The sequence below is a fragment of the Coturnix japonica genome, chromosome 2, assembly GCF_054131305.1.
Source record: "Coturnix japonica strain WE chromosome 2, WE-NBRP24, whole genome shotgun sequence".
Classification (NCBI taxonomy): Eukaryota; Metazoa; Chordata; class Aves; order Galliformes; family Phasianidae; genus Coturnix; species Coturnix japonica.
In genome coordinates, this window is record NC_140664.1 from 128,577,577 (window position 1) to 128,602,609 (window position 25,033).

Below are 25,033 nucleotides of genomic sequence, written 5' to 3' on the forward strand. Positions count from 1 at the left end.
TTCAGTACTCATAACTCGACTCTGCAATTATTTATCTTACAAAAGCCACATCAAATTGCATAGGGTTGTTTCAGGAATTTTGTCATGATTAATTTGGTCTACAAAGCACTTTTGTTTTTCTTTAAGTTAAAAATCTTTTGAATCTTTGTGACAATGATAATTTAAAAATTAACTTGTAAAATATATCGCAATGTATATTATTCATTGAAACCTAAATAAAACCCACTTTGCTTGTTTGATTTCTCATATGGTTCTACCTCTCCCATGTGAATTTAAGAAACAGTAATATTTAAAGGGTAGTGTGGAAATGAGTAGGAGTTAAATGTCATAGTGGGCAGTAAAAACAGTACAGAGAATGAATTGTTCTGATAGGGAAAATAAAGTAAAATAAAATGCCCAAAATGCGCTGAGGCCTTTGTCATTACTTAACACCCGGACAGGATCCAACTGGCTCACTTATTAATCCCTCTTCACTCACTCTGACATGAATGATCTGCTTCAGGCTGTCAGTTCTCTATTCTCAGTTTGGATGGTTTCAAACGTACCAGACATGTGGTCTGTACAGTATTAATCAGGCAAATTGTGAGTATGTAGGATTGGACTGAAATGCTGAATGTGTGAGTCAGTTATGACAAGAATTTGCAGAGTCATGTTCAGTCAGACAGCTTGAGCTCCTGGGAAACAAATGAACAAACAAAAACAAAACAACAACAAACCAACGAGGTCAGTAGCTCCCTTCATTTTGTAAATATATGCTTTCTCTCCTGTTAACAGTTCATTCTAGATGCGTTCGTAAAAGATTTGTCCTCTTTTACCACTAGCAAACAATGTGTCCCAGGATTTATTAGAACAGTGCCAGCAAAGTACAGTTGTTGACTTGAAGCTGCTTTTTGGCTTGTCAGTACACAAATATCAATATACACATACATGCATATATATTCTATATACATGTGTAGGTAAAATGATTGTAACTTTCATCAAGAAAAACAAAGTAACCTCAGAAATCATGAGCAGAAAACAATGTGAGGAAGGGAAAATTAAACTTTGGCAAACAGTGGTGTTTGTATTTAAAAGAGGAAAAAGCAGTGATATTATCTTTGAAGTCTGTAGCGAGGCCACTCACACCTGGATAGAGAGATGAAGCTTGAAGTGGAAACTTGGAGCAAATTGCACCATGACAGCTGCATACAGAGAAAGAGCTTGCATGTTTGGAATCACAGAAAAGAAACATGCTGTGTCTTGAAAGGTAAGTATTTGAAAGCCCAGCCAGTGTAGTCTTGATTCATTTCGGATAAGACTGTGGGTAAAAGGGCCAAACTGTTTCTAGAAACTGTTTCATGTGTTTGCAGTTAGACATCCACAGGTTAACTCTGTGGTGAACATTACTTTCTACATTGATGTTTCTCTCATCCGGATTCCTGGATCCTCTTGTGCTTGTTGCAGTTTTGCCTTTTATGGAATAAAATAGAAATTGGATATTGTAGCTTTACTGGTAATAAATGAGCTATTGTTTGCTCTAGAAATCATGCAGAGTCCCAGCAACTGAAATGGTCTATTTTCTCCCTCACATGGTGTCCCTAGTCCGTATTAAACACTGCTGCTTTGGAAAGACTTAACTGTCACGGTAAATAGAATTGTAAATATCACTCTATTGCTTTTTCTGGAATTGGATTTGTCTGTGATGGGATAAATTATTTAAAGTCTAATTGTTTGATTACAGTTATGAATAAAGCCAGCAATTTCCCTACATTGGTTAAGGACTGTGACCCTCTACTGCAGTCCTTAATTTCTAAAAGGGGTGAATAGAAGGCTATTTAGAAGTGTAGAGAGCCGAGTAACTACTAGCTAGCCCACTCACAGATAAATAACTTTCTAGTGCAGGTGTTTGAAAGTTGAACTGAAATAGATCATTTCACCTACATGACTGGATGGCTGAAGGGAAAGAGTCTTGTGTGCTCCTAAGAAATTCAGCAATGGATTAAGAGCTAGGAAGTAATATCAGATAAATTCCTATGGTACAAAATACTCAACTGTATGGTTTATATTTAATCACATATTTCTTATCTGATTTTTCTCATGTAATACTAACTTTATTTTTCTCCACTGTGAAATAAAGTGGATACAGCTGAAACATCTGTTGCTGTTAAATTACAGGTGGTATTCAACTGCCAAAAAGAAAACAGATGTTTTTGTCATCATAAGTCTCTCAGGGTGTTTAGCCAGTGAGATTATCTTCAAGCTAACTTTGGTTCTTCTAGAACTGATAAATATTAGTCATTGTAAGGTATATATTTTCCCTATGACTCTCCCCATTGCATTTTGCAGTTGTAATGTTTTACTCAAGAATAGGCAACTTAACTGTTGTTGCTGACTACAACAAACTACATCATAACCAAAGGAAAAATGGATTCCAGACTTTTGTGAAACGTTTTAAATGCAAAATTGATTCATACTAATTATTGGTATCTCCAAACTACCACCGTATACTTCAAATGATAACTGCAACAACACAAATAAGAGCTCAAAGATAAAATCAGAAATACAAGAAGTACAAAAATCTATTGAAAAATATTTGAATGAAATGCGGACATTTTTCTTCCACTATCATAATGATATCTAATGTAGTCTGCAAGCATCATATGTTTGTTCATACATGTTTCTAAGGGTCTTTAATACAGATATGTAGTTCTCACACTGACTCATCCTCCCATCAAACAGATGGATCATTTCACTTCCAAGAGTTTAACAAAATGAGACTGTCTCTTAGAACCAGATGGAAGTGAAGGCAGAAACAACAGCAGAGGAGAGAAGTTGATGTTCTTTGTACTTTATTCTTTATAAGTCAGCATAAATGAGCAATTCAAGGCAAAGACAAACTTAGAAGAGGCTCATCAGGATGTAAGATGAGAAAACCCTTCCCTTCAGTTACAAGGCTGCTCTCAGATACACCTTCCCTGGACAAGCTTTCAGTTACCTGCAATTTGTTCAGCTGGTGAAATTTCTTACTTTCCCTCTAGAGAAGATTTGCCTGGAGAATTTATGCATTAAAAAAAAAAAAAAAAAAAAAAAGTATAATTAGCGGACTTTCTGCCATACGAAGTCTTCATTATCTTATTTCTCTGTGTTGTAACTTGATATCTACTCATCTATTTCTGCTCCTACTGCAAAAATTTTTTAACAACATATATTTGTGTTAGACTATGAAAAGAGATTCTTCAGTGCTTGACTAAAGCCTGGCACTTTGACTAAAGAGCTCTGTTAGGCATTTTATAGTGTTATCAAGAAGAACAATGAATTACAACTCTACTCTTTGTTTGGAAATATTTATTTACAGAGAAAATTAGAGATAGAAAATTATTAAGAAGAATGATACAAGGAGTGTACACTGATTTCCTAATTCCTAGAGACGGACCTTCTCATAACTTAGTAATATGACCTTATTTAAACATTGTTTCTCAGTACTTTTTTTTTTTTTTTTTTTTTTAACAAATATTAATCACAGCAATATTTTTTTTCTCTTGACTTATCAACATATATACATATTTTACATAATCTGGTCACTACAAACTTTATATTTTCTGGTTCTGTGATTCCAAGGCATCTACTCCAAAAAATAGTCCACTTTAAAATGAACTAAATGACTTTGTCATGCGGTGTTAAATATGTTATAGAGAGTTTGTGTAGTTAAACGCATTTGATGTTAAAATGAAGTAAATCTAAGATATCAACATAGAAATTCTGCATAGCGCTTTACCAGGTATTACTTACAACTTTCTGTTTTTTGTATTTTAAACCTTGTATTTGCACTGTTTTGTGAGACTTACTGAAACCAGGGAAAATATACCGTTAGTACCCATATCCTATTACAAATTATTCTAAAATTTAATTAAATACTTTTAGAAATATTAATATTACTCTATTAATATAGGCATGTCAATCACCAACATTCCTGCAAACTAAAGCAGAAATCTCAGAAAAATGGAGAACTGCAAGCATGGCAGACAGTACTAACAATAATCAATAAACATCCTGTCAGCCAGGATTCTGTAAACATTCTTAATTCTCTTCAGAAAATACTGAATAACAGAAATGAAGGAAAAAAATAAAAATAAAAAAATAAAAAATAAAGGGCAACTTACATCTCAATCACAAAACCCTTCATTAGACCTTTTTAATTGTCAATAATGCTGATTTTAATTTGTTTTTAGACATTATTGACAGTTAAGCACTTTTCTGAGACTTGTCTGCTTTTATCATTTTATTCTGTTTTATAAGGATAAATAATTTCAAACTTTTCTTATGAAACAAAATATGTAATAATGGTAATTCATTATGAAAACTGTTAAGAAGTTAATATTAGAAGATTCCTCATCTAGGGAGTTCTCAGTGATGAAAACTATAGCGAGACATAATATCTGCCACAAACTGCAAAATGTTCCATCTAAATCTACAGCACTAATCAATTCATGATCTTGTTTGCCACCCGTCACTTTCGTTTTGTATAGTTCTGTCCAGATTTAAATCATAAAACTGAGAAACCTTACTAAAACAACAAATATACCCTATTTTTTACGCTTGGAAGTGAAAGTTTCTCTTTATAAAATTTTGCTTAATTTTTTATGAGGAAGAAAAAAATGGAGGAGCAATAGTGTTAGATGAACACTCCAAATTTTTCACTGCATGTCTGAGAAACACCGTGAACTAACCTATTTGAAATTTCCTCTCTTGTCAGTAGACACAAAGGGAAATCACACAAATGTTGCTTTGAGCCCCAAATGGTATAATATACTGTACAAAACAGATTACTTTTTTTTTTTTCTTCAAGCTCTTAAATCACTGCATCTCATTTCTTATCAACTCACATTTAAGTTTAGTCTAGTATCTTGCCAGACAGCTGTCACTTCTTACATTGACTTTCAAAAAGCTGTATGTGTATTGGGCACAAGCATGCTGGGATTTATAACAGAAGCAGCCTGTTGGTGGAATTCAAGTCATTTAACCAACCTTGCACCACTTAAAATGAAGGACTCACGTTCAAACTTGTCCCCCCAAAAGTCCATACTATCTTCATAGAAAAACAGAAGTCGCTAGAAAGTGATTTCTCTAGTACCAAAGTGAGTATTATTTACCTGGGAATAGGAGGGAATCTCTCTTTTTCCTTCAGCTGCTGTGAGAATACAGACAGTTGTCCAAAACAGTCATGTTAATTTTATATATCTAAAGACTGATGGAATGTATGTAGAATTTTTTCTTGCTGAGATAGCTGGGACTATATACTAACTGTTGTGAGTCAGGAGTGAATTTTACTGGGTGTTTTTTTTTTTTTTTGGTGAATGTCTCAGTTCAAAACCTAACTGAATTGTGGTAAAAATAAGACTTAACCATGGCCATTTAGAAGAGAGTAAAGTCACCTTTGGCTTTAGAAAGATGGTGACAGAAAAAAGAGAGCAGAGCAGAGCTTCTCCTACGGATGATGAGGAAATTTTCTTTTTCTCTTTGTAAACTGAAGTAGCAACATATCCCAGGAGGCTCTTCCATCTTCTTGATTGATGAGTTGAAATAATGCTTGAGCTGTATTGATCTCATTTATCTGCCATATGTGAAGGTGTGGTGCAGAGGAACATCATTAAGAGAACAATAAAGAGTGAAGAAGGAACAGTAACAGAAGTAAAAGTGCATGTATGCCGTTTACAAACTATTTCTTGTTTTAAAGTATGGACCAAAGAGACAGACTAAATTTGATATCTAGGAGTTGGGTGTAATGCAGTTATCAACCTCTCCTCTGCATATGGCTTAATCTGCAGGTTCAGTACTGACTGTGTGCAATGCATGTGAAGCACCCGCACCAAGTCATGGAACCGATTACAAATGTGCTGACTTCAGAGGCTTTGGGACAGTTTCAGAGAGTTGAAGTCATTCCTTTATGTTTCTGCAACGTTCAGAAGAGCAAGGAGGGAGCTGTGAGTCATGAATAATGAATTCCTGGTACAGAGCAGGTAGGTAGGTCCCAGTTAATTACTTCTGTCTTATCTTGACAAACTAAAACACTGCTACAAGTTCTGCCTTTCCCTTCACCCATCTTTTCATAAATTCTACCACTGCTCATTATTTAGAAGGCTCAGAGATGGTATTTTAGTGGTGATTACTACCTGATGGTTGACTATGACAACTGGTAGCCTACTATTATTTGCAATTTATGCCTATCACCAGTATTTTATGACTGCATCTGCACTCAGTGTCAGCTGAACAATATTTAATTGCTTGACATATAAGCTCTGTTGCATCAACATACAACCTCAGGTTCTATTATGCTTCTAGTGATCTTCTTTCTTCATTATTTGTTCTGCTGCTGGAAATTAGCATTTGCTATAATATGTACAGTGCTCCTGAACAATGAAATCATACAGTGGTGTTAATCAGAACAAATTCTTGGCTGGAGAGAAAGCAATGAACCTCATTTCTCCTAACGGAGACACCATGTTCTTTTGTTTAGAAAAACAATATTCTTTTGGCCTATGCATGTACTCCCGCATCATTTTAGAGTTCTAGTGGAGATGGAATATCTAAATTTAAAAATGTATTAGTATCAGTTTTAAAAGTTCTGGAATATGCCAAAGTTTAAAGAATTGTGCTAATGTTAATATTTCCAGAACTATGAGAGTATTGGCAGTTATAGTCATTGGCTTGTTTTCAGACATAAGACTAGAATATGTATTTTTGAAGTTGACCTTTATTCACAGTTTAAGCAAGATGTGGAAATACAAGCTATTTACAATTACAAGCTATTTATTGTAAACAAGAGGAAAGAGATATTCAAGACATTTTCTAATTGATGACTAACTGTTGTACTACAGGAAATAAGAAATGATTCACAAAACAAAATAAAAATATAGAAACCCTACTCATACACTCAAGAAATCAAATGATAATAGTAACAGTTATAGCTGAAGTGCTAAGTCACAGCTTGAAGCAGTGATTGAGTACCTGGTTGGAAGGCAACCCAGGGGAGCTTAGGTGCATGCAATGCATCTGAGTGACAGGAGAGTCACTCAGATGTGTGTGCCCCGGTGGCGCAGTGGTAAGAATGCCGCTTTGCAACACCGGAGCCCGGGTTCGAATCCCCCTGTGGTACAAGTGGTAGAAGTGCTGCTCTGCTACACAGGGGGCTTGAATCCTGGGAGTTGGACTCGATGATCTCTAAGGTCCCTTCCAACCCGCACGAGACTATGAGACTATGAGACTATGAGACTATGAGACTATGAGACTATGAGACTATGAGACTATGAGACTATGAGACTATGAAAGGATGCAGCCAGTATCTATCCCTTTCCAGACCTCACTTAAGGGTTGGCAGTGGAGGCAAGGTTATCTCACTAAAGACCCATCTGTACCCTTCTTGTTTCTGTGCCCATGACTGTTTTATTTGAACAAATCTTTGCCTCCTGTAGCCTGGAACTTTGCAATTTTGCTATCATTGCTTCATTTTCCATCACATTTACATAACAAATAAAGACAAATTTTAGCTCTTTTCAGTTGTAAATGAAGGTGTATATGGATCAAATATACAAGGTGTTCTTTAGATTCTTTACTTTGGAATACATTACATGACTATTAAATACCTTTCTGTATATTTGTATCATACTTTGACTGAATGATGGCACCAAGACTTGACTTACTGCCCTGTAAATATTTTTATAACTCCCAAGAGAGAGCCTTTTCTTGATCTGCAGTGAATTTCAAGAATTCTCACAGCATTCTGTGCCAATAATTCACTGTTTCCTAACATAATAATCTATACATCTCACTGCAATTTGAGCCCATTATTTTTTATTCTGTGTCTATCAGACGCTGAGAACAGGCTACATCCTTCTCTCTTTACTACAATTATACTGTGAACAAGATGCAAGTTAGTCATGTGGCTGAATATGCCAGCTTTTCAGAAAGTAATTACAAAGCCTGTTCTTGCATCTCGTAAGCCCCGTACTAGCATTTGTTTTGGTGGAGATGATAGAAGAGAGAAGGCTTGGATTCTGATTAACAGGAAACTCTACATTCAGAAAAGCACACTTCACGTTCCACTGGAAAGAAGCAAAAACTGAAAACTACTCATTTAAAGCTTTCCAAAGAACACCACTGAACTGCTTTGTGCTACATTCATATGCGTGCATAGATATTAAAATATTTTTATTTCATGTAACTCCCACCTATATCTGATTGTGTCCTGTAGATTTTTATGTCAAGTAGTTACTTCTCTAGAATCTTAAAATAATAATAGTAATAATAAAAATCAGGTTTTGTCTAAAAATATAGTGTATTTATTTATTTTATTTATTATTTTTTAATGAACCTTACTTGTTATTGCAAAATTAATCAGCAATATCAAGGAAGTAATTTTAATGATGATTGCTACTTTAATGGGGGCATATTTTTAGCTAAATCTGAAATGCAAAAAGGCTTTATGGTTTGGTGAAACTTTGAGTACAAAACTGTAATACATCTACCAAGCATAGATGTGTATTATCTTAATTCAAATTACTAAGGTATTTATAGAACAGACCAGCAAGTGGCAGTACATGTTGCGTATTAATCATGAATGATAAGACTAAAATATTTCAAATGAAACTAAATAGACAGTCAAAAAACCTTTCATGTATAGCTGCCTTGCTAAGAACTGTAAAAGCTTCATTCTGTATGACCTTATTTTCCTGGAAGGAGTAACCATAACACATTTTTAGGAATGGTAGGAAAAAACTCTCCTGTAGCTGCTGGGTTGCATTTGGGTCTCTGTTAATCAAAATATGTGTGCTCTAACATTAACTGAGACTGGAAGATGAAATTTTCCAGAGACTGTAGTGCTGTAAATTGCCATGACTCATAACATATTCTAATAAATAATCCCTGTCTTCACATAGCATATTGTAATGAATGTAGAAGGCTTACTCCAATGATCTTTGACCCCAGTATCTCTTATGTGAACTCCACTTTATGAAGTTTATTTTCATAGTTGAAATGTTAGATGAAATCATAATATTTACTATTACAGATTTGTTCAAAGCTGGTGTAATATATTGCTAGGCAACATTCAGTGAGGGGGGAAAAATAAAAATTAAAAAAAAAAAAAGTGTTGTCTTTATTCAGTCAGTTCACTAAGAGGAGAAATAGTAAATGTGTTTAGGTTAGGCTTCCTGAAAGCCCTAGTTGTGTGTATACAGCATTATTAATGGAAGTGTACTTTTCTTTGGAAATATTTAAATGAGTGTAGCTTGTGACTGTAATGACTGACAGCCTTTGACATAAAAATAATCTTCATACCCTAAAGGCAGAGGTAAGAAATAACACAGGGAATCCATACTATGTTGAAAGGGCAGATCATCTCTCCCTTATGGATGACACTGGATGACACTTATGGATGGGTGAGGGAGGAACATTTGTCCTGGGGCTCTTTAACCCATTCCCTGCCAGTTTAGGATGTCAGCCTGAGTTCTCAGTACTGCTGATTGTTAATCTGAATGTTGGCATGTGGATATATCATGTGGTTAAGGAGTCCAGTAGTCTTCACAACACAGCTGTCACATTGAGGACAACACAGAAATTATTTTTTCTTGCATTCTTCTCCCTGGAATTGAAGGTTATGATGGTACAGCTTGATTCCTGCATAAAATAAGGCAGTCCAAGCATTAGATGGTTTTTTTGGGGGTGTTTTGTTTTAGTTTTTTTTTTTTTTTTTTTTTTTTTTTGGTAGTGATCCAGAACCAAAGGAACACATTTGGATGCAGTAGGGCTAGGATTCAGACAATGTTCTGAATGCTGTGTTTTATTTCTCCTTTTTTTTCAATGTTTTATCCTGTTTTAGGCGTTTCTCTCAGTCCCTCTTAAGAGTACTCTACTTTGTTTGGAATTATTTTTGAAAAAGCAGATAGACAGACCATGACTTTTCATCGCATAAATGAAATTATTAGGCTGAAAGGGTCATTCTTTATTCCCTGAATAAATATGTATTCTATTCAAAGTGTAATATACCCTCAGGGAGGAACAAACAGACACGCACCTGAATATGTGTAAGAATATTGACTGCACATGTTTTCTCTGTGCACTTAGTGAAGTACACTTTCTCTGTGCTCTTAGATGTAAATCTCTGTTTCAAGATCTTAGAAGAAGGTTTCAAAAGCTATCTGGTGGAAGTGGAATTTGGTGATAAATTTTGCTTACTGACTTCAAATGGGAAATGCTGCTATTCCCATCCCATAATTAGGAAATTCTTCTTCATAATGACCATGATGCAAGCCTTTTCTACTAAGTTTTTACTTAGCCAGTCCCTTCCCAGCCTCTGCTGTTCTATAGGGTTCTGTTGCTACAGACATAGAACCTGTGTTTTTTCTTATCACCTCTTCTCCATTTTCTGTTGGATCAGTTCCCAAGTGCATCAAGGTTCTCTGGACTGCATATCTGTTGTGATTTGATGAGATTTATTTGTCATGGGGCAGTATTTGATCAACACCACTAAATGCTTTTGAGACTTGCATTAAATTATATCCATATTTCTTATTGCACTGGATTATAGTCTTGCACTGGAAGTGCTGGAAACACTTTGTATTCTCAATATTGCTTTGATAGTTGAAGCCACAATGTCAGGGGGGAGGATGAGGGGCTGGAAACAGATAAAGTTTTCTTGAACCTTATTTTATAATGTCTCTCTCAGAAGAAAGAGATAAAATTACTTTCATTAGACTCATTTTTCCAGTTTATCATATAAGCTTTTTAACAAATAGGCTGTTACACAAAAGGTTAACAGCATTGTGAAATTAGGCACATTTAGAGTATTTTTAACAGTATAAGTGTTTTTATTTAAGATTCCACAAAAGTAAAACACAGATACCTAGATGATCAGGCCAAGTATCCACTGGAACATTATTTGTTTGCAGGGATAATTATAACCAATATTTCATCTTCATTCATTCATTTTTCATATGTGAAGGAGGATCTGAAAGATTAAGCCTCTGGATATGCCTTCTGAATATGGGTCACTGAATGTGATCTCAGGTGCACTTTTGTTGCTTAAATCCTATGTTAGATCTCTGGTTAGGAGCCTTCTCTAATTCAAGTCTAGTGATATATATACCATTACTTTTTCCTGAGGCTACATAGGCATATACCTATTCCTACTGAGGAATTGGGCTAAGAAATGCATCTAGTCTGCAGTTTCTATATTTATAAATTATATATATATAATAAACTATAATTATATTTACTATAAACTTATATATAATAAAACTTTTATAAATAACTTTTATAAATTTTTATTTTTAAGTATAAAAAACTTATACACATATATAAAATTATATTTACTTTAAACTATATTTACTGGTTTAGAAAATGTGTAAATAAGACTCAGACAAAACTAATACAACACTTCTTAGGGGCTCATCATAGCCCAAGCTACAGAACATTAAATAATCAGTTACCATGGCTGAAACGTCATAGTGAGGATTCCAGTCTTTCAAAAGGAAAGATTTACTGAACCACATACATTCTTCTGGTATTGTTTTTTCTTCCTATAACAAAGGTGAGGGAATCCCCTGAGTGTGTGGTAGCTGGTAGTGTTTATTTGGAGATATCTCACAGTTAGTTATATCCAGGTAGTGCTTTCTGATTCAATAATTGTGATGGAAAATATTATCAAAATCTTGGCCAGATTCTTTCAATGCCTTTAGGCATATGAATAAGACTTTTCTCCTAGTACAATATCTTCTTTGTTCTCTTTCCCCCAGCTTTTACATGCCCTCTAATTACATGGCAAAGGGAGAACATATCCTCCAGTTATTTTCCCCTGAAATGATGAAATATGGAGAAAATAATAATAATGTGGCAGGGAGTGAAGAAGGAGTAAAACCAACTGCATGATAAAAGATTAACTGCAAATATTCCTTCCACAGGAAAAAGGGTGATAGGCTAAAATGGATCAAACCAACATGTCAAAATAGGAAAAGACAAAAATTCAGGATGAACAATAAATAATATGCATAATACATACAGAAATTAAACTTTTAGTAATGACAAATGTATGTGATTACATTTAGTTCCTTTTTTTTTTTTTTTTTTTTTTTCCTCCCCCCTTTCTTTTACATTTGAAACAAAATGTGTCTTTATTTTCAAGGTTGAGTTCTCCCAGCACTGTAAGTTTAACAAGCAACAGAAATGTTAAGCTGGGGGAGCTTTCATGAATGAAAGAATCAGCATAAATTTGTTACTATACCAGGAAATAAAAGAAACCAAGTAGACAGCCACAAATACCATCGGACCCCAAGGAACAGCTCGTGGATCCTATGCTGGGTGCTGCTCTCATCTCATTCATATGACTGTAGTCAGCAATTGTTATGAGAGCAATTAGCAATTTATGATCATAAACATTTTTGTCACGTGTATTCAGGAATAAATATATGTAAAATCCCAGTAAGCTGCATGTTTCATGAATCAAATAAAATCCAGGCAAAAATGTAATTAGATAAAATACTTAACAGCTATGGTACAGTCTGGGGTCTGTGTTGTTTTCTACTGAAAGAAAAAGAAGAGACCTGGGAAATGTAATTTGCTGAACAGTAGGAAGAATGTTATGTTGAGCTTCTAAATGTAGAAATCTTTTTCTTTTTTCCCCCTTTTAAGATAAAAAATATTACCCTAGAACTGTCCAGATTTTTATCATGGAGTCTTGTTGACCTTTTCCATTACACTGAACATTCCATTCTAAAGCAGAAGAAATCTGTGTCCTTATTTATTTCTTTTTACAAACAGAAGGGGAAAAGCACAAATAAATAATCACTGCACCCAGGTAATTTTAAACAATTAATTATTAGCATATCAAATTTCCTGAATAGCAAAATATTAACTTTAATGACTACTGCTAGACTATTTCTTACCCTTTTTCTCTCCAGGACAGTTCTACTTCATAGTTATAACTGTGAGAAAAAAGATGCGTTGAAGTGACATATTGTTTGCTGTTCACTTTTATGTATATATATTTTTGCTTTGCATTGCTGTTGTTGTGGAAGTGTGCTCTCAGGTGAAAATGAATGTGACAGAAAGGAAGAACAGGAAAAAGTAGAATAAATTCATGAGGAGGCTCTCACATGAGAGCTTCAGAAAAAAAAAAGCCTTTTTGACAATCCAGTCATTTGAAAGTTTTTTTCCTTGTATTTTCTTTTATTATTGCTTTTATTACTGGCTGGTTTGTTCATATCATATTGATTCACATTCAGATATATGAATAATATCACTGGAACAAATGGAACAGAACTAATGTTGAAAACTGATTTGAAAAAATATTACTTTAGAAATAAATATAAATGCTTAAACTTCATAGCTGAAATTTGATTTTTGGTATTCTTCAATTAAATAAGCATCAAATTCATCTTCTGATTGTTTAAAGCCATCAAAAATATTTAATTCTCAGTTCTCCACAAATGAGGTAGACCTACATAAGGCATAATTTTAAAATTGAGTTCAATTGTTGATTAATTACTTATGAATAATTTTGGAAAATACATTTCCTGGTAGGATTTTAAGGAAGGAAGATAGGGATTAAATCAATATTATATGTCTTTTTCAGGGTACCTACATATGTATGTATGTATGCATTTATTTATTTATTTTTGTAGTTTGTAGCAATGAGGCTGCTCTATAAATTCTATTTAAGAAATCCACTGACCTTTCTCTATGAATATTGCATAAGACTGAAAAAAATACCCCTTTGCTTAATGTACCATAAAATATATTTTGTTCACTTTTAAAAGATTAATATTCCTAATTCAGAGGTATATTATAGGCCTTACTGTTATACAGTAAAGGCATGTACAGTGAAAACTACCCACCTACTTGTCAACAGTGGGCATACTCTGTTATTGAATATTTCTATAGCATTTTTAAAAAGAAACTGTGCAGTAACCAACTACCCCCGCCTGCTCTTGAAGAGGTTATTGATTCTAGATTTATGAGGTTTAGAGTCCTATTTCTGACAAACACATCCCATCTGTGACCACAGCTGTTGTCTTTACTCCTGGGGGACAAAAAAAGAGGAATTGCAGCAGCATAAGTAACATCTGGAAAGGCACGAGTTTTCCTGCTTATAGAACTAAATAGCTATGCCAGCTCCTCTCTCAGCCTTCAGCAAGCCCCCCAAATACTTTGTATCTAAGTAGTTGTTTGCCAAAGTAATATATGAAGTGTATTTGTTTATGATTATATGCATGTCTACATATTTAAGCATTTTGAGAAGCATGACTTTTCAGATCTCGAAGGCAAAATGAATACTATAGACATCAAGTAGGAAAATTACAATTTTTAATGTTACTATTCCTTTCTCTCAGGTTTGTAAAATCGTTACCTAATGGGAAAAAAAATAAAGAAAAAAGAAGTGCAACATACAAGTGTAAGTTAAATATATTTTACAATAAAATCACAATTCACTTTAAAAATGACAGAACAGATTAACTAAAAAATGTCATGTTTGGTGGAGATTAACTAAGAGGTCACTGATAAAAGTCAAAAGAAGTTAAGACATTACAAGAAAAAAAAAAGAAAAAAAGATGAATTAATAGGACACCTAGTTAGCATAATTAATTGAACATATTTCAGGTATATGAATAATAAGAAGACAAAGATTAAGAAGCTAGTGCACCTAAGAAACAGAAAAAAATAATTTATTAAAGAGAATGTTCAGTTAACATGAACATTAGTAATTTTTTTCAGTGTCTACAGGGAAGATAGGTGGTACCAGAAGCCAGAATATTATTTTCAAAACAAGGGAGAAGACACATGCATGTTTCTAGCAATGATTGTTATACAGGTGAGTAGTGCCTTTTTCAGAAAACTATAGAAAAAAAGACACAAATGCAGCTTTTACTAAGCAGGAACACAAAGACTCTCGACTGAAACAGGGCCCAATTGAATTTGAAAAACATTGTGCCATGTTTAAAAAGTCAGATTATGAAGTACATCACAATGCAGTGCTTCTTAATTCTAAAGTTTTTTGCCATTATGTATTCCAAATGAATTGGAGATTATATTTACTTGTGTATACTTGGTCACTACAAAACTTTCTACCCTTTTAAACATTAATTTCTGTGAATATTTTAAGTGTGTTTTGTCAGTAGGCAACAGAAATCAAACAGAAAAAAAAAGCCAAAGGAATTTTCTTAAATAAATCCCATTTCAGATGCTAGCATATTGTAGGGAAGAAAACTAGAGGAACTGAAGCAGACATAAATGAGACATACATGGTTTTTTGTGTGTGTGTGTTTGTGTGTGTTTTGTTTGTTTATTTATTTGTTTGTTTTCTGTTTGTATGCTTGTCTCTGGAAGTAGTAAAATACACAGTGGTGTAAATTATACTAATATATGAAGACTTCTGAACATATAGTGTTTGCTAGTTGGATTTTGTGTGCAGAATGAGCATCTAGAATTTTAACAGACATTCCAGTGACATCTTTCATTTATCTGGAATGTTACTTAAGACAACATACAAGCTTTTAGGAAACCTACACTAAGTTTATATGGGAATATAAGATCTAGAAACCAAAGACATGCATGATCAGGTACTTGAAAGCTTATCTCAGATCTTATTCCCACAGGTACACACAAAGTTGTTCAGACTGAATATGCATGTCAAACACGTACTTGCTGAAAAGCTAATATAAGTATTTGATACTTGGAAAATGTAGTAAAAAGATCATAATGATAGGCTGACAATTTGTTATGGAAATGCAAACAACCAGATGAATTCAGACTAATGTGAATGGGGCTATTGTCTCTACTTAGAAAAATATGATGCAAAAAAGATTATGTGATTCTGTGTAGTACTGTGAAAAAAATACAGAAATAATTACCAAAAATTAATCAAGTTAGTCATAACCATTTAAAATAGAACAGTAATTCATGCCCATTTTAAACTGGTGCAACACAGTAGCAATTCAGTCCCCATTTCCTCACTCACTTTGCCTGTTTTACAAACTCCTGTTAATGCCAGTGCCAGATGTAACTCCTGAAGCTTAAACACTTCAATCAATAGGTTACTAGTGATCTATTTGTGAGGACAGAAAACTAGTTTAGTTGAGGTGACCACTGAAGAGCCCTCATGTCACCTCTCATTTTTTCATGCTGTAAACCATTGTCATGTGAACACCATGAACATCCATAAACTGAAAAAAAAAAAAAAAAAAAAAAAAAAGGAATGGGGAAATCAATAAAAGTGTAAGAAAGCAATAAAAATCAAAATTGCTTAGAAAGGGAAAGGATGAAGAGATATATTAAATACCTTAAGCACATCAATAGAGTGGAAGATATACTTCAAAACAGAATGAGAATCTAATTAAAATCAGATAAGAAACACATTTCAAAATACAGATTTGAAAACTAAAGACATTTCTAAAATTTCTCCCAGGCCTCTGAAAATGGGACCTGCTAAAATTTCCGCTGCTTTAATCCACTCAACTTTTTAAAAATTATTTATTTATTTATTTATTTTGCTGCTTGTTTATATCGTTTTTCTTTTTAATGTTTGGATTCCTTTGCAAGAATTGTATCCTTAAAAACTGACACTAAAAAAAATAAAAGCTTCATTTTGTTTGTACTCTCATACTGACAAGATCAGTGAATGACCGCACTGCACATAAGTTGTTAGGCACTGTGGAATTTAGCAGAATTTTTTTATTTCATAGCACTACAGTATAGGCACAATATCAGACTATCTGGGTAATCTTTAAGTTTGTGGTTGTGATGTTGCAGAGTTCCTAGTTTAAAACTGAAAAGCCTATAAATAAGCTTGCATCTACTCTCTTCTGAAGTACTTACTGCGGCTGAGGATGGTAGCTGTATACTCCTACTACATTCTGCATTTTCAAATTAGACATACTATTTGTCTCCCTTTTCGCTTACTGGAAAGCAGTTAAAAATTTCTTTGTGCTGGTGCAGTAGCCAATAATCTATGTTCATAGAGACAACTTAGCTATGAGGCCATATAAAATCTTGTGTGACCCAGAGTGACAGGGAGAAAAATGGCAGTGTTCCCACAGAGTACTTCATGTTCATTATTATCTAGCAAGACTAGTGAATTCTGCTCTGAATAGATGTGGATTTTGTAGCACAAGGTACTAGAATAGAAATGATTTATAATTTATTTGTACCAGAAGGAATTATTTAAACCAGAACCTGGTTAAATATTAAACCATATTAAGCACCAAGCTGGAGAAGTATTAAATCTTGTTGTAGAAGCAAGCAAAAGAAACCCTACAATCTCCTAATCAAAGAAGGCTATGGGTGCACAGCTGCAACTAGCTGGGGTCACAGGAGACTTAATTGTACAGAACTTCAAAAAGTTTAAATGTGAACAGAGTAAATTTGGTGTACACTTGAAGCATACCAAGAAAATTATATTTTGAATTCATATCCTGCAAAATTCTCAGTAGTACAAAATAGTCCTCCAAAGGCATAAAGACAGATACACACAAATAGCTCATTTATAAGTCATTGTGATGCTCAAAAAGAGAACACTGTAACATATATTTTTAAACAAAACAAAACAAAAACACTTGAGGCAACACTCACAAAGGTGGGTTGTGTCTTTATAAAAGAATGTGATAACTAATTCCTAGCTGATACCAAGTATTGAGGCAGTTGTCTATCCTCTAGAAAAGGAATATTTGGAGTTATCCTTTTCCTCTTGGAGTTATTATTTTTCTCAGAATAAGTACATAAGTGGAGAGGGGCAGACTCGTAGACTACTTGTTCATCTTGCTTGGCAACTAAAATTCTACAGGTCTATGAAAAGTAGGAAATGCAACCACACAGAAGTGATTTCATGTTGGAAACTGATTTCCATTTCCTATCTGAACAGAAGAGCCATAGGCAGTGAGTCTATGTGCAGCAAATGAAGAGAAGGATTTCTCAATAAAATGCCTCAGAGGCATATGTAAAAAGATGTGATTAATTCAGCAACAAATACAGATTTATCCGCATGTAGAACTAAGTGTAATCTGTTAGTATACACTCTTTTTGCAGTTACTGAACACCAACTTAGGATAGTAGACTGTATTTGAGACAAAATTCATCTATTTTAAAATAAGTGCCTAAAACAGATTAGGTTATAACCAAATTGACTACAAGCTCAGTTTACAAAGTAGTCTTCTTCTGCATGTAGGTGTGTAAAGTTAGGCTATGATTTTTAGGCTAGAAGATTTCTTCATGTCAAAATTACCTTTTTATTCCTTAACTTTGCACCTTCAGTAAGTGATGACATACGTAATATGCTTCTCAGTTTTTTTCTTCTCTTGAATTCATTTTTAAATAAAAGCTGGATATGGGTCGATTATATTTGTCATGAATGTGGCAGTTGTATTCTTTTCTAAACAGAGAAGCTGTGTAGAAAAGCTTGCTAGTATTACCTACTCAAACAGATTATACTGTAGCTGTTATTTGGCTTTTCTCTTCTGTCACCATAACAAGAGAGGCTCTATAAAGTGTTGTTATTCCACATCCCAATGAGTTAGATATGATAACTTTCCTCAGTGTGCTCTCCAGTCACTGCAAGCAAGGATTCTGCCAGCCTTCAGAGCTCATACAAATGATGTACTACTGCCTGCTCTGGGTATCAAAACTGGACATCAGTCATGCAGCAGTCAAAATCTGAACTGTGCACTATGACAGAGGGAAAGGAGACACAGCCATCCATAATATTTCTCAGTAATAATCCTGACAGTAATGTATTTTAAAGTTGAAAAGTCTTTGTCTTCACCTTCATGGAGGGTGCAGTTTGGGCCTCATAATCTCTGTGATGCAGACAAGTGTGTATACATATATATACGTCTTCTGAATTTGCATCCTTGATAATTCTGTTTAAAATATGAACAATGTTAGCATAGACATTGTCCATATTTATAATATTCCACTTCAAATGGGTTTTTCAAGTTAGAAAGGATTTTTTGATGAATTTGGCTGTAAAGTGAGGAGTCTGTTTTATTTGAAAATTTGTGGCTGTCAGATCAATTCCCCAGTGACTAAAAAAAGGGAAATATCACTTCCATTTTTAAGACAGGAAGAAAGGAATATCTTGGGGAAATAGTGTCTGGTGAGCCTTATGTCTGTGACTGGGAAGATCATGAAGCAGACCTTTCTGGTAGTTATCTTAAGCTCTTCTAAGACAAGGAACCAGCATGTCTTCACCAAGCGTAGATCACGCCTGAGCCATGTGATGGCCATCTAAAATGGAGTGATAGTACATGTGGACAAAGAAAGGGCAATTTATGCTGTTTACTTGGACTGGTGGAAAGCCTATGACATGGTCCCACACCATATCCTTAGCTCTAAATAGGAATTTTATGGATTCAAAGGATGGACTATTTGATGAATAAAGAGTTGCTTGGTAGGTCATTGCCAGTTGTGGTCATTGGTGACTTTGCTATATATAGAGGGGAGCTTATAAGCAAGAGAGAGACTAAATTTTTCATGGTCAGATGGTGATAGAACAAGGGGAGCTGGCTTTAAATTAAGAAAGAGCATATTTAAATTAGATGTTAGGAATAATTTTTTCATGGTTGGTGAGGCACAGGAACAAGTTGCCCAGAGAAGCTGTGGATGCCCCATGTCTGGCGGCATTATGATATACATTTCCTTAAAATTTAGATATTTCCCTGCTTCACAGGAGGACACTTAACAGTTAATGTTCATGACAATCATCAGAGTAACGCAGTAACTATGTGCAGTTATCCCTTAATTTCAGAGTACTGTTAGTAAAATTAATATCATTACTGTTAAGTTGCTTCTTTTATTGTTATAAGAGAGTTTCATTTTGTCAGGCATTCCTTACCTGAGGAACAGTTTTTTTTAAAAATTGATTGTCCTTCTCTAATTAAAACCATAGCCTGCTTTCAGCCATGATTAGTATTGAAAATGTTTTGTTTAATTTCATGCTTCTAAAATACCTATGTGGATAATATATTTGTATATAACTATTCTATTGCACTTAATTTGATCTGAAATAATGCGACTGTCAGATTTTCCTTCAAGATCAATATTGATTGCGACTCGAATTTTCTCTAATAATCTGTGCTTTAAACTGGTCCGAGTTATTGCAGACATATCTTTTCCCAAGTGACCTGGGTTATAGTTTTGTTTCTCGATCTAGTGGCCCGGATTTCCACTTACAAGTCTTTCTAAATGAGCATAGCTGAACAGAGCAGTTCTGAATGATCAATCCTTTTTTAAGATCAGAGCAAACACTTCTAAATGGAGTGACTGAGAGAAAAAAATACAAGAGCCTTGGATCTGTAAAAGCATATTAAGTGATGCTTAACATGTAGATATGTGAATTGATACATACAGACATTTAAAGATGGAGTTGTGGAGCTTGAATTATTCAGTATAGAGGCATATCCGACACTATTCAAGATATAAAAGAAAGAAGGTGAAGATGTGAGGGAATAACTTATCTTTACTAGAAAGCTGGAGAGTAGTGATAAAAGAGGGAGAAAGAGGGAGGAAAAGCTGATGAAGATGATGAAGAAAGAGGAAAATGCAATAGTTAAGTATAAAGATAGAGAACGTCAGATATTTATTGAAGATATTAGCAGTTAAATGAGAATATAACAGGGAGATTTCACTAAATAAATGCACTGAAAAAGCTTTCAGCGATAATATGATATCACTAATTTAATGTGAATAATTCTGATTAGTTATAGTTAGTAGTGAAATTTTGCTTTCTTTGTAAAAAATATATTACAATTACAATATAATTGTACCATACCCTGGAGTCTAACTCACTCTGCCTTGCTACTCATATAGACTTTTACTCCCCATGTGCTACTGGAAAAGCACATATTTTAGTTTGGAAGCTTGCAAAATGAAAATCACGGACCAGGACAGATGAGGGGCCCTGCACAAAGCACTATGACTTCAGCAGTCACTGAGAATATTTGAAGAATTAATGACATTTGGTGCACTCTGGTGTTTTTCAAAGTCAAATCAAACCGATCTTCAGAAGAATCCTTATGAACAAAGAAGAATGTATTTAGAGACACCATGATCACAATGGAATGCATGGAAGTCCCTTTACTTATCCCTCTCATGCTGTTTTAATATCAGAACACACTCAGATTGGAAATGGCTCTATTCTGCACCCCATCTCTCTGTCCTCTCCATGCAGAAGGAATATGTTAAGAAGCCTTAGAAGAATCAGTTTCACTGTTTGCATCTGCTTCTCATAGAGAATTAATGACCTTGTCTTCTCTCTTGTAGATACGTTTAGAGCCAAGGCCATCAGCTCTCTAAACCACCAAGTGCAGCAGAAGTCTTGTATTTTCCCTTCATGCAGCCACTGGATTTCCTGAGTTATGTTAACTGTACCAAAGAGCTCATTTAGCAAGCTACTAAGAAGTACACTATGGAATAAGTTCAAAATAACCCTATCCTTTGATTCTTCATCTCTATTCCAGGTGTTTTTCTTTCTGATTTAGTTATAGAATAAAATATTCCCTCAGAAAATGGTCTTTGCTGATCCAAACAGTCAAATAAAAGTTCTTTTGGCAGAAATTGCAGCTGCATCTGTCAGGATAAAATGCTTGCTGAAGTAACATTTCTCAAATATATAAGATGATTTAAATGCATTCTTCTCTGTCATTCGTATTTACCTTTAACTGTTTGGGAAGAGAGCAAATGACAATGTATTGTACTATTTATTTATTGATTAAATCAGTGGTTTTGAGTAAGATTTTTTTCCAAGGTTGCAAAAATTTCATGTTACTTCATGGAGGTGACTAAGATGCATAAAACAGCAGCTATGAATGGAATATAGTTTTCCACCTTGACAATTTTTGAAAACATTAGTAGGGAGAAATTGTTTTGTGTGTGTGTGTGAGTATGTTTGTTTGGTTTTTTAAGCTCTCTCTTTCTCTTTTTTATTTTTTTTCCCACTTTTTTTTCTTGTCTTATCCTTTACCATTTTTTTTTTCCTTATTGCTTTTTTCCTATTATTTTTACTTTTCCTTCTCTCTTCCCCTTCCTCTTCCCTTTCCCCTTCTCCCCTTTTTCTGTTCCTTCCTTCACCAAGTTCCTTTCATGGAAAAAGGCAAGCAGGAAAAGCAAACACAGCCCACACTGTGATGCCTTTACAACTTACTAGAAGGCTGGTGATAAGGCTGACAAGTGAGCTTGAGACTACAACTATTCCACTGCTGGAAAGCCTGACAGAAGTAAAGCCAGGAGGCCACATCTGTGCACATGTGCTGTGTGGAGCCACCTTTTCATACTACAGAAAATTTTATACCCTGCATGTAAAGAGGGAAAATAATCTGGTGGATCACTACAGAAACCCAGATACATTATCACTGCCAAATGCCAAAAGACAGTACAGTTTGTGAAGATGACTCATTTTGACTGAAGTAGAAGCCTTTAAATGATGTTGATAAAGCAGAAAAGTATGTAAAAAAGAAGTGCTTTTAAAAATGATCTTTTAAAAATGATCTAAGAAAATATAATATGCCAATTTCACATCACCGAGAAATTTATATTTTGTTTTTAGTCTGGAGTGAATTGAGGTCACATAAATTAGAAAAAGTTGAGCTGCTTAGAGCATGTTACTGTAAATTATATTTTGTTCACAATTCTAAACTTTAAGGAATTTACCTATTCCAAGATTCTGTTTGGAGAAGTCTTTTATGCCTGGGATATCTTAAAATAGAAAAGGTGTAGAAAGCACGGGAGCAGGTATAAATGCAAGTGAACTTCATTTGGAGATCTTCATTGTCCTTTTCTCTAAATAACCTTTTTCCAAACTGTCAAGGTTGTAAGAGTACAATTGATATGTCTGCACTCTCCCAGTTGCACAACACACAGTCTATAAAACATAATCACTGACAGTTACTGGATTAATGTTTGTACATATAATTGCAGAATGATTCTTCTTGAAATACTTAAACTAATGTGGGATTTATAAGTTGCATATAGCTTGCCAGTAACCATAATTTCTTTAACATCATTCCTGACTTACAAGGAAAAAAAAAAAAAAAAAAAAAAAAGACAGTACATAAATACAGCAGTGTAGCAGTGTTACTTTTAGAAGAGGTTATTGGATTCATTTTAAACTCTTTATTTAGGCAGTTTTGTAGTGTGGCATGTGATCTAAGGAAATGGTATTTCATTTTGGAAAATGGAGCAATACATCTTCATTTTACAGGCTATAGTCTTTCTATCTCCACTTTTTTTCCCTGTTGGTGTTATCATGTGTTATTTACTATAACACCTTAGTCACAAGGGGAAAGAGAGTATTGAAATCTGTAGGGATCTGACCATTTAAAAGTTGGCAGTGCAAGGCTGAATGAACATAGATCTTTATAAAGTTCTTAAACACAAAAAGCTGATAACAGATTGGATAAAAACTCCACCAGTAAAAAACATATTGGCCAGTGGTAGGTCTGCTTGTTTGCTCTCTTAATAGAAGTGCAAACATCCTGAAAAATATTGTTATGTACCTTGCAACTGTGTACACTGTACATTTTATTATTTAGACCTTTTGGCTGGTAACTAGAAACAGATGGGACTCCTAGAAAATAAATATTTCACCCAACAGGCCAGTAGCTAATATTTGAACTCATATTTAGTGAAAGTATAATGGCATTTATGGTATTGATAGTTGTATGAAACTTATGCCTACAACAATTCTACTCAGCCTTCAATTTTCACAAATGTGCCCTTTGTAGTGAAGAGTTTTCTTACCATGATGACCTCAAATATAATCATTATATAAGGTTAGAAGAGAAAAAAAATCCTTTCAGCTCTTTTTTAGAAATGACAAGTTGGAAAAAATATGCTCTCTGTTTTGTATTTCTTCTCTTTCTGTATCTCTCAGAATTACTGTCATGAAACTGAAAATTAAATGACTAAGAAGAGCACTCCATGAAGTGGAACCTTTTCTAGCTAGAAAAAAAACCAGCAATTTAAAGATATAATTAAGTAATAAATTTCTAAATCATGCTGAGCACCTCAGTAGGTACAAAGAAAAAGACAAGTGTGTTATCAAGGCCAGATAATGTAAAGCAGTATGACTACAATTGCAGAAACATCCATTTACTTACTAAGCTTAGGTGAGTGCAAAGGCCTGTCTAACTTCCACTCATTTATGAATATCATATTGCATTTCCTCCTTTGCAACAAAGCCTAGGAGGTTTGCACACAGTTAAGATTTTGCATTTCTGAGGGAGAAATTGTGAACAGCTTAGTTAATACCTTATAGAAACTGTTTGAAGACAGTTTTTCATGTGGGATAGGCTTCTAACTAGCAATGGAGCTCTCACACAGGTCACTTATGAGGATATGAATGATAACAGTCAAGGAATGTAGGAGTACAAAAAGAATCGCGCTAGGTTTCTTTCAGCAAAAAGCGGTCCCTGAGTTCTTCAGTGGTCATAACCTCTTTCCCAACTTATATGTCTAAAGGTGAGTATAATTGGTTATAACATTCATTAAACACCTCAATTGTTCTCCCAAATATGAGGGTAATCCATGTAGTGCAATTGTCAAACTTTCCGTCTTCCAAAGTGTAGCAATTCCTTATTGTAAGGCAGTAGAAAACCCTTATGTTTCCTTTTTGGAGTACATCTTGTATTCTTCTAAAATGTTACCACAGTACTGAGTTCATTGTGAGATTAAGACCTTCAGTGTTTCAAACCATACAATACAAAAAATTGTTTACCCAAAGGAAGTTCAAAACTTCTTATCATACAAGTTTGACAATGAATCTTTATGTGATGCAAATGCTGTAGATACAGAAATCCTATTTAAAAGTCAAACTTTTATTACTTGACTGTAATGGGCTTAAGTGTGGAAGGTATGAAGGACTGTCTTTTCTGCTGATCACATGGGGTTTGCAGGCTGTATGCAATATTATTGTACTTTGCTGTTTGCAGCATAATCCTGGGCAGCTCTGGAGGCCAGAAAAGGTCAACTCTTATCTATCAGAAAGGCATAAAATATAAAGAATCCGCATCTTCTAAAG

General features: G+C 34.3%; 1 long non-coding RNA gene across 1 annotated transcript; it reads left to right on the top strand.

Annotated features, from left to right (window-relative positions):
• The first annotated feature begins 1,124 nt into the window (after positions 1–1,124).
• LOC146762157 (uncharacterized) lies at positions 1,125–25,033 on the top strand. The gene is made up of 3 exons (XR_014943732.1): positions 1,125–1,246; positions 5,805–5,996; positions 24,945–25,033. It is a non-coding gene; the product is annotated as an uncharacterized LOC146762157 (long non-coding RNA).